General features: G+C 36.6%; 1 long non-coding RNA gene across 1 annotated transcript; it reads left to right on the forward strand.

The window, feature by feature from the left end:
• The first annotated feature begins 1,207 nt into the window (after positions 1 to 1,207).
• LOC133830459 (uncharacterized) lies at positions 1,208 to 4,108 on the forward strand. Its single transcript, XR_009892052.1, has 3 exons — positions 1,208 to 1,520; positions 1,616 to 1,737; positions 3,386 to 4,108. It is a non-coding gene; the product is annotated as an uncharacterized LOC133830459 (long non-coding RNA).
• The last annotated feature ends 5,686 nt before the right edge of the window (positions 4,109 to 9,794 follow it).

Genomic DNA, 9,794 nt, shown 5'->3' on the forward strand with positions numbered 1-9,794 from the left:
AACACTGAGCTGGGAATCACTATAACATTGGATCGCCTTTGCTTTCAGTTCTTTTGCCACCCTTATTTTTGCAAATAGAGCTTCGTACTCTGCCTCATTGTTGGATGCTTCGAACCCAAACCTTAGGGCAGTATGGAATCGATGCCCATCAGGTGAGATCAAAATTATTCCAGCTCCAGATCTGTTCTCGTTAGATGATCCATCGACGAATATTTTCCACAACTCTTGCACTGGTTCTCTTATTGGCTCGTCCTAAAAACCTCTACATTCGGCCACAAAGTCAGCGAGTGCTTGACTCTTGATTGTTGTGCGTGGCATATACAATATCTCGAAGTGGTTGAGTTCTATGGCCCAGTTAAGCAGACGTCCCAATGTTTCAGGCTTTTGCAAGACCTGCCTTAAAGGTTGATCGGTTAAGATGCGGATGGTGTGGGAATGAAAGTATGTCCTGAGTTTTCTTGAGGCCAAGATCAAGCAGAACACGAGTTTTTCTATTAAAGGATATCGGGACTCAGCTCCCAGAAGTCTTTTACTCATGTAGTACACCGATTTCTACGCCTGATTTTCCTTTGGAACTAATACAGCGCTGACCACATTTTCTGCCACAGCTAGGTATAAGAGGAAGCATTCTCCAGCTACCGGTTTTGATAGTATGGGGGCTTCAACTAGGTGGGTTGTCAGATTCCAAAATGCATGTTCGCATTCTTTGGTCCGCTCAAATCACTACTACAAAAACATCTTTTTAGGATACCTTTTTAGGATACTCGCCTAAATGCGAGTCCTAAAAACAACTCCTGTACTTTTTAGGACTCGCAACGCGAGTCCTTAAAGAATTTCTTTTAGGACTCGCAGAGGGAGTCCTAAAAATGGATATGTGTCCTAAAAGTTTGATTTTTGTTTTTTAACAAAAATTTATGGACTTTTTAGGACACTCATTGAGAGTCCTTAAAAACACATTTTAGGACTCGCAATGAGTCTCCTAAAAACATATGTGAGTCCTAAAAGAGTATTGATGATACTCAAAGTGGGCTCTAAAAAAAAATATTATATAAGTATATTCTTAAATAATTAATAATTAAAAATTAAAAATCTGTTTTTTATTAATGAATTAAATAAGAAAATTTTAATTAAAAAATCAGACCTAAAAATCACTTTTTTATTGATTAATTAAAATCAGTTTTTTAATACATATATATTCGGTTTGGGGCTTTAGGGATTAGGGTTCATTCTTTTTTTAGCACAACAAAGAAGTAGAAGTTTTGTGCGGCTGGGTTCCCATCTAACCGACGGTGCAGTTGTTCTTGGTGGTTATGGTGCTCGGCAACGGCTATGCTGCTGGTCGGCCACGCTTTTCGACGCCTGGACAATCTCGGCCAAGGTTCTCGGCGGCGCTGCAGGTGGTTCTCGGCGCTGCAGGGGTGCACGGAGCTGCAAGAGGTCTCGACGCTGCAGGTGTTTTTGGCCACGACGGCGGTGGCAGCAGAGGTCTCGGTGGAATTTGAGAACCCACTAAAATCCAGGTTACTCTATTTCTTTCCCCTGACGCATTATTTTTTGTTAGAAAATCTGAATGTCTTTCCCTCTCTCACACTACTTCTATCAATCTCCATGGCAGCATGGAGGGCTCAGAACGGTGACAACTCAGGACAAATGGTGGGTCTCGGAGTGGTTGCGGCTTTGGACGAACGGCGGGGGTCAGCCCTCCGAAAGCTTCACACAGGCTCACTACTCATAGAGGTATAAGTCTAAATATCTTGGTTTATCTTGTTTGTTTTTTTATCTATTGATTGCTTTTGTGTTATGTTTTTTTTTTTGTAAATCTATCCTCTGTGTATGTTTTTAACTCTATTGTTTTATTTTGATTAAGTTTTCAGTTTTGCATCTTTTGGATGGATTGAGTTTTGTCAAATCTCAAATGTTGGTTACTTGGATTTATAGATATAGATAGAGATTTGTATTCCAACTCTTTTGTTTCTGTTAGATATTTTGAATTGGTGATGTTATTTACTTATTCTTGTGATTGAGATTTATAACTTGTGAACATTAATTTGGATTAGATTTGGTGGGTGAGAAAATTATCATATCAATTTTCATTAATTTCAGTTTCTTGGAAGTTATCTCTGCTTAGTGCTCACAGTGGGTTTGTTTTTGTTTCAATAATTTCTTAACAATAATTATTTCCATTGCTACAGTGACATTTTTCTTTGATTGTTTTGATTTGTCACACTAATGGGCCATATACTTAAATTTGTGATTGGTTACTTGGATCATTACTTCTCTGTTTTTTAGTAAAAATATTTCACATGCTTTGTTGCTGAAATTGTGTTTATATTGGATATAATAATTCTGTATTTTGTGATTAGGTTGACATGATTTTAGTATAGTAGTTTCATGAACTCTCTTTATTTTACTTGTTCTGAATTAATATCTTGTTTTTAGTATAAAAAAAATTCAATACTATCTTTATTTTACTTGTTTTGATATAATGTCTTGTGTTTTTAGTAAAAAAAAATCAGAACTATCTTTATTTTACTTGTTTGGAATTAATGTCTTGTTCTTCATGGGAAATTAATTTCAAGGTAACAAGCAACTTAATTCTTAGAGTTGCATTTCAATTAACATTATGTATTTCCCTTAATATGATATTATCTCATACATTATTATTTATTCATGTATCCATTTGCTTTGTCTTTGGCACGGGTGGTCATGGGAAATTGATATCAGCATGAATGTTGGATTTTGGTTTGGGCTTTATTTTCTACCTTCTTGTTTGAATTTGAATTTTGCTTTTAGACTTATTAGATATTTAGACTATGCAATTTGGACTTTTTGGTGTGATTTCTCTATTATGTTGTGGACTTAGAATTGATTTGTGTTGTATTAGATTAGTCTATTACTCTATTAGAATTTTTTAACAATACAAATATTTAGTTTATCTTAATCTATGTTATATATTATATTAAATTGAACCAACTCATCATTAGTGAAAATAACAGAAAGTATGTTTCTTTCAGAATTTATCTATTGGCATTTAGCAGTAATGTTATTACACATATCAGCTTTTGACTATCACTAGCACAACCTTTTTTTTCTATCTATTTTTGGCTCTAATTTTTTTCTTGGACCATTTAATAAATCTAATGTATTATTTAGGTTAGGTCATTTATAAACAAAACAAAAAGGAATGCAGTTATACAGTTAACTTAAAACCTTTCAAAAATGTTCATGATTAAGCTTATTTATAAGCATTCAAGATATTCTTCTGCACGTGTTTATTGCTTCTAACTTTCATATATATTTTTTCCATGTATTTTTGAGTGTGTGTGATGATACAAGTATTGATAATAATCAATCATAAATGATTCTTATATCTCTCTGTTTTCAGTTATTGCATGGGAAGAAAAATAAAGCACTAGGTCCCTGAAGATTGGGTCTGTGAATCTGGGAAGAGAGATGAAGCTGTCACAATAGCAATGAGCAAGGGGCAATTGTCAATTTCACAGCTTCATTCCAAGAAGAAAAAGCCAGTAGAAACTGGTAAAGTTAAGTTCATTCCTCATGAAGAAATCCTTAAGCTATCTTCAGAGACCTTCTAATAATAATAAAAAATTGTGATGCTGTGAAATCATTCCTTGCTTGAAAAGAAAGCATTTTTTTGTTGGTGTAGCACTCCTTGCTTTAAGGAATGCTCAATGCGTCTTTGTGACTGGCACTTGTGGTTGTAGTTTTGATAGTTTTTCATGAGGGCCTCTTTGCTGTCTTTGTTATTCTCTGTTTGTAGTTTTATGTCTTATATGTACTATCTTTGTCTGAGGCTGTCTAGACTATAATACAATACATGTGATTTCTTATCATCTTTTTTTAATACAATCTTGTTTGGTTGGGATTGAAATGATAGTGTTTATGTGAGAATAGAAATAGAATGGGAAAGAAATATCAATTCTTTTGTTTGGTTGAAATTTTGTTTGGCATGGCATGGACTAACATTACTTTGACCAAAATATCCATATGCAACAGTAACTATTATGTAATATGATTTTGTAAGCTGATTAGACTAAATATTAAAATTATATTTTTGAGTAATTAATAAAAAAATTATTTTGTTGTATTTTCTTTTGAAAATTTTAGAAATCTAACATACATAATACATTACATTTTGGAAAAGGGATATATTTTTTTAAAATCTAAATGTAGCTGCATTTTTAAAAAAAAAAAAATACTTTTAAGGGCATGCAAAGCGAGTCCTAAAATCTTAATTTAAAGATACACAACATGATCTTTTAGGACTCGCATTGCGAGTCCTAAAAAATTACTTAACGGCACTCAACCCGATTTTTTAGGACTTCCGTTGTGAGTCCTAAAAGCTTAAGTAAAGGCACTCAACCAAATTTTTTAGGACTCGCAAAGCGAGTCCTAAAAACTTAATTATAGGCACTCAACCAGATTTTTTAGGACTCGCACAGATTTTTTAGGACTCGCGTTGCGAGTCCTAAAAAACCTTAGTTTTTAAGGCTCTCAAATAGAGGACTCGCGCCCTGCGAGTCCTAAAAATTTTTTTAGGACTCGCAATGCTAGTCCTAAAAAACCTTTTTTGTAGTAGTGAACTTTTTGTTTCCTCTAAGCAAGTTGTAAAACAGGAGACACTTGTCAATGGATTTCGAAACGAAGCTGTTTAGGGTCGCCACTTTTCCTGTTAAGCTCTGTACTTCTTTACGCGACCTAGGTGAAGGAATTTCTAGTAATGACCTGATCTTCTCTGGGTTCTCCTCTATCCCCCTTGTGTTGGTTATGCATGTAAGGACCCAAAATTGCTAATGGGGTTTAGTGCCTTGATTAGCGTGCCATGAGGTCATAATTGGAATGATATGTGTGTTTAATTGGTTAAATGCGTGACTATGTGGCATGCATGAATAATATGATTATGTGGATATATGATATGCATGTTTATGAGTACTAGATATGCATTTGGGCCCTTTACTGGTTATATGGGCATATTTGTAATTTTGGCCCGTTAAGGGAATAAATGTGATAAATGGTTGAGACCACATTATTATGTGGATATATTTGCAGTATATGGCTTGACATGGTCCTAGTGAGCGGATTAGCGAAATAGTCACGACAGGGTTAAATACCCGACTCGGGGAAGCGTAGGGGTATTTTGGGAAATTTAGAGAATATTTTGGGATTTATTGAGTAATGAATAAGTATTTGGTAACTAACTGGACACAACAAGATTAATTGATAAATTTTAGGAATAGTTTAGGAATTAGCGGGAACCAGGGAAATGACTATTTTATCCTTACAACAAATTAAAGGGCTAAGTAACTGAAGGGGGGTAGTTTGGTCTTTTTGCATTAAGAGATTAACTATGTGGGAACTCTAGACTTAACCAGAAACCACCCCAAGTGTTTTGAATTCTCAGCCTTCGTTCTCTTTCCCTCATACATGTATCCCTACTCTTTCTCTCCTTGTGTATTGAAGATGAAGAAAAACAGAATGAACTTGAGACTTGAGCTTAGAACCTTGGAAGGAATTATACTGGAATTAGTCAGAAGATTGTTGAGGAATTAGCTACAATCTGAGGTAAAAATTCAAATTGGTTTCTCTAAATTAAGTTGAAACTATATTGAAGGTTGGAGTTTGCATGAGTTTTAGTTGTTAGCTGATTTTGGATGTTGAATGGTGTAAGAAAATGGTTATGGGTTAGTTATGATGGTTGAGATATAAGGATAGGAATTTTGGGTTTGAATCTGAGTTTGGCTGGTCATTTGGGGTATGAATAAAGGGTTAGGCTTGAGGAAAAAAATGTTGGAAAGTGTGGTTTTTTTGGGTTTGGGGGCTCGGGTCGCAGCCCTGTTCTTCAGGTGTCGCGGCCCGCATGCTTTAGGAGGCTGAGAGCCTCTGTTTGCCAGGCCCGTTGCGACCCGGAGGGGCGTAATTCACAACCCGTGTCCTTCATCAGGGAGGACTAGGCCTCTATTTAAGGGGCGGGTCGCGGCCCTTAGGGGCAAGTCGTGGTCCTAAATGGGAAATTAAGGGAGAATAGGGTTTTAGGCTCGGGGATTCAAACCTAAGCGCTCAGGATGAATTCTACTACCCGGTTTAGTAGAATTCGAGATCTCGGAGGCTAGTTCTTGTTTCCTAAATATTTATTTGGATAAGGAATTGATGGTTACCCATTGAGACTATGACTAGGTTTATCGGTAAAGCTGAGGACTGAGGATCGTGCTCAGGACCATTCTTTATTCTTCGCTTGGGATTCAAGGTAAGAAAACTGCACCCTTATAGTTGTGAACGGGACTGAGGTTCCCAATAATTGAATATGTGTAATGTGTGATTGTACGGTTGTAATGTATATGAGAATGAACGACCAAAGATTGTCGGGCCTGATGATAAGTGTACTAAACGCAGCTCGGCCTAAGCGAGTCGGGGTCAGCTAGATAAACAAAGGGCTCGGCCTCAGCGTGCCAACCCCGAACATTTGTGTAACTGGCTAAGATATGAAGTTGAGACTATATGTTTACCTTTGGTTAGTTTAATGTTTTCATTTTGTTAAATAATTGAACTGGTTTTGTTAAGATTGATTGAATAACATTGTTGATATATGTGCTTGTTGTTTATGGTTTTCTTACTGGGCCTTGGCTCATGGGTGCTACGTGGTGCAGGTAAAGGCAAAGGGAAACTGGACCAACCATGAGTTGGAGAGCTCTGGGGGAAAAGTGTACATAGTCAGCTGCTCGACCACCACGACCGAGGGAAAGTACAGGGACAGAGCCCTAAAACTTGTATTTTTCCATTAGACTGGATTTTGGTTGTATTAACTTGTGGGGATTGTAAATTACCAGTTATACCCTGTTTTTGGGATCCCATGTACCAAAATATCCATCTTAATGAAAATTAACCGTTTATGATCAAAATATTTTAACCCTAACCTAATGATTGATCTTAGGATCACATTCTTGTTAAAACGACTTGATTAGCAAGTCTTGCACTATTTCAAAATACATCGTGTAACGGTCTTGGTTATCCAGGGCGTTACAATGCAACCCATAAATTTTCTTGATGAAACCCCAAAGGTACACTTCTAGGGGTTTAGCTTCATGTCATATTTCCTTAGAACGCCAAAACATTCTTCTAGGCCAGGTACATGGTTAATTGCAGTCTTTGATTTAACGAGCATATCATCGACATACACTTCCATTTTTTTCCCGATCTGGTTAACAAACATTTTGTTGACCAGCTGCTGGTACGTTGCACCGACATTCTTTAGCCCGAATGGCATAAATTTGTAACAGTATACGTTATGCTCCATCATGAAGCTAGTGTGCTCTTGGTCTGCAGGGTTCATCGCAATCTGGTTGTATCCATAATATACGTCCATGAAAGCCACGAGCTCGTGGCTGACTGTTGCGTCTACTAACTGATCGATTTGGGGTAGTGGAAAACAATCCTTAGGACATACCTTATTGAGATCAGAGAACTCAATGCATGTTCTCCACTTCCCATTGGGTTTTGGGACCAAAACAGGGTTAGCAACCCAGGTCGGATATTTTGCTTCCCTTATAAACTCACACTTAAATAGGCGAGCTACTACTTCTTCTACAGCTTTTGATCGTTCTTTCCCCAGAAGCCTTCATTTTTGTGCCTTTTGCAGGCACATTCCTATCCAAATTCAAAGTATGCATTATTACATTCAGACTGATTCCCACCATATCTTCATGCGACCAGGCAAAGACGTCCAGAATATTTCTCAAAATCTTGAAAAAATCCTTCATCCTTTTGGTTCCAAGATTTTTTCAAACTTTTACTACCTTTGAAGGTACTTCTGGGTCGATGTTGATTTCCTTGAGGTCTTCCCATGCTTGGAGCTCAGACTTGTCTTCACCTAATCTTGGATCAATGTCGTCTTCTTGGGCGACCTCGTTACTTCCTTCCTGAGGTTCTTTTGCCTCATGGGAAATTTCCAGTACTCGGGGCTCCTCTCCTCCTTCAATAACGACCATTGCTTGCTACCCGGGTTGTAATTTTCCCTTCATGGAAATGATGTAGCATTCTATGGCAACGAGCTGCTCTCCTCTCATAGTACATATATTTGAGGTTGAGCAGAATTTCATCGCTATGTTTCGAATCGAGGTGATAGCCTCAAAAGTCATTTATGCGGGTAGTCCCAAAATCGCGTTGTATGCGCCTGGACAATTGATTACGACAAACTAGAGTATTTTAGAAGTAGTCCTTGTATCATCCCCTAGCATAACTACAAGTCTTATTGTCCCTATGGCTGACGTTCCTTCTCCTGAGGATCTGTACAGGGTCATTGAGGTCGCTTGAAGATCCGATACGGACAATCCCATCTTTTCTAGGGTGGACCTGAATATCACATTTGTTGAGCTCCCAATATCAACTAATGTCCTCCATACCATTCGATTGGCGAGCTGAACGGTTACCACCTGCATATCATTATTTGCGAGAACTAAACGTGGCTAGTGTCCTCTTCCGTGAAAATGATTAGTTGTTTCTCCAACTGCTGTTGTTTTGATAACCTTTGCTCCGGGATAAATTAAGTATCATTGTGGGTTTTCAACTCATGTAAGCGTTATATTATTTTATAATATAATGTAATATTATATTATAATATAATGTTTTAGATTAAATAAATGTGACAAAGTGTGTCACATATTGTAACATATAATAGAGAGTTACAATATTTAGATATATAAGATATATCCAAATAATGTAACATATTTGGTGTTACAAATTTGTAACTTCCAAATATTACCCTTTATTGTGTAAATTTGTTGTTACACAATATTGAGATGAATTTCATAAAAGCCATATGTGATATGGCTGTTAGAGATATGATTTTAACCCCAATAATGTGTTTTGGGCGTTACAAAATCATTTGGGAGGGTTTGTAACTATTTGGAAAAACAACACAATTTTTGTGCTAAAATTGGTCGGTGGCCGCGACCACCAACAGTCAGTGGCCGCGGCCTGTGGGTCAGAGACCAGTGGCCGCGACCACTAATGTCTCTAGCCGCGACCACAGGCCAAAACTGACCAATTTTTCAGTTTTTTCAATCTTTGTTGAGTGGCTCAAAAAACCCAAATAACTCCCAATTCTCATTTTTAATTCCATATTAATCCAATTAAACATTGGTAACAGCCATGGGGGTTGGTGGAATTTGAAATTCAAAGGGTGTCTCTAAACTCTATAAATAGGAGCCTATAGCTCACTTGAAAGACACAACATTTCTATCAATTAGAGCACTTGGCTAGAAACACCTTGAGGATAGATAATTCCATAAAGCCTTTCCTATAATCTGTGAGAGATCCCTTAGTGCTTGAGTTAGGGGGAAATAAGCTTTTGGACAAAGGTTTCAAACCTTATTCAAGTTGGTGATCCCCAACACTCTTCACTTTGGTAGTGTGAGTGAGAGTTGCTTCTATTTTAGTTTGTTTGTTCTTTCTTTCTATTCTATTTCTCTTCATCTTCATATTCTTCTCTTTTGTTTATTTGTATTTCTTGTTTTGAGTTGTAATCTTCTTTTCTTTATTTCAAACATTTTACTTTCCTTGTAACATTTTGCTTTGATTTGTATTTTCACCATTCTATTCTTCTTCTATTCTTCTTGTTCTTTAGTTTATTTGTATTTTCAGTTATAGAGTTGTAACCTTATTTAATCAATCTATATTTATTTGTAATATATTGCATAGAGTTGTAATATTATTATCAATTTCCATTGAAGCAAAACAATTTTTCCTAACATTCAAAAGCTTATTTCTTTTTTGTTTCA

This window comes from Humulus lupulus, chromosome 4, assembly GCF_963169125.1.
Source record: "Humulus lupulus chromosome 4, drHumLupu1.1, whole genome shotgun sequence".
Taxonomy (NCBI): domain Eukaryota; kingdom Viridiplantae; phylum Streptophyta; class Magnoliopsida; order Rosales; family Cannabaceae; genus Humulus; species Humulus lupulus.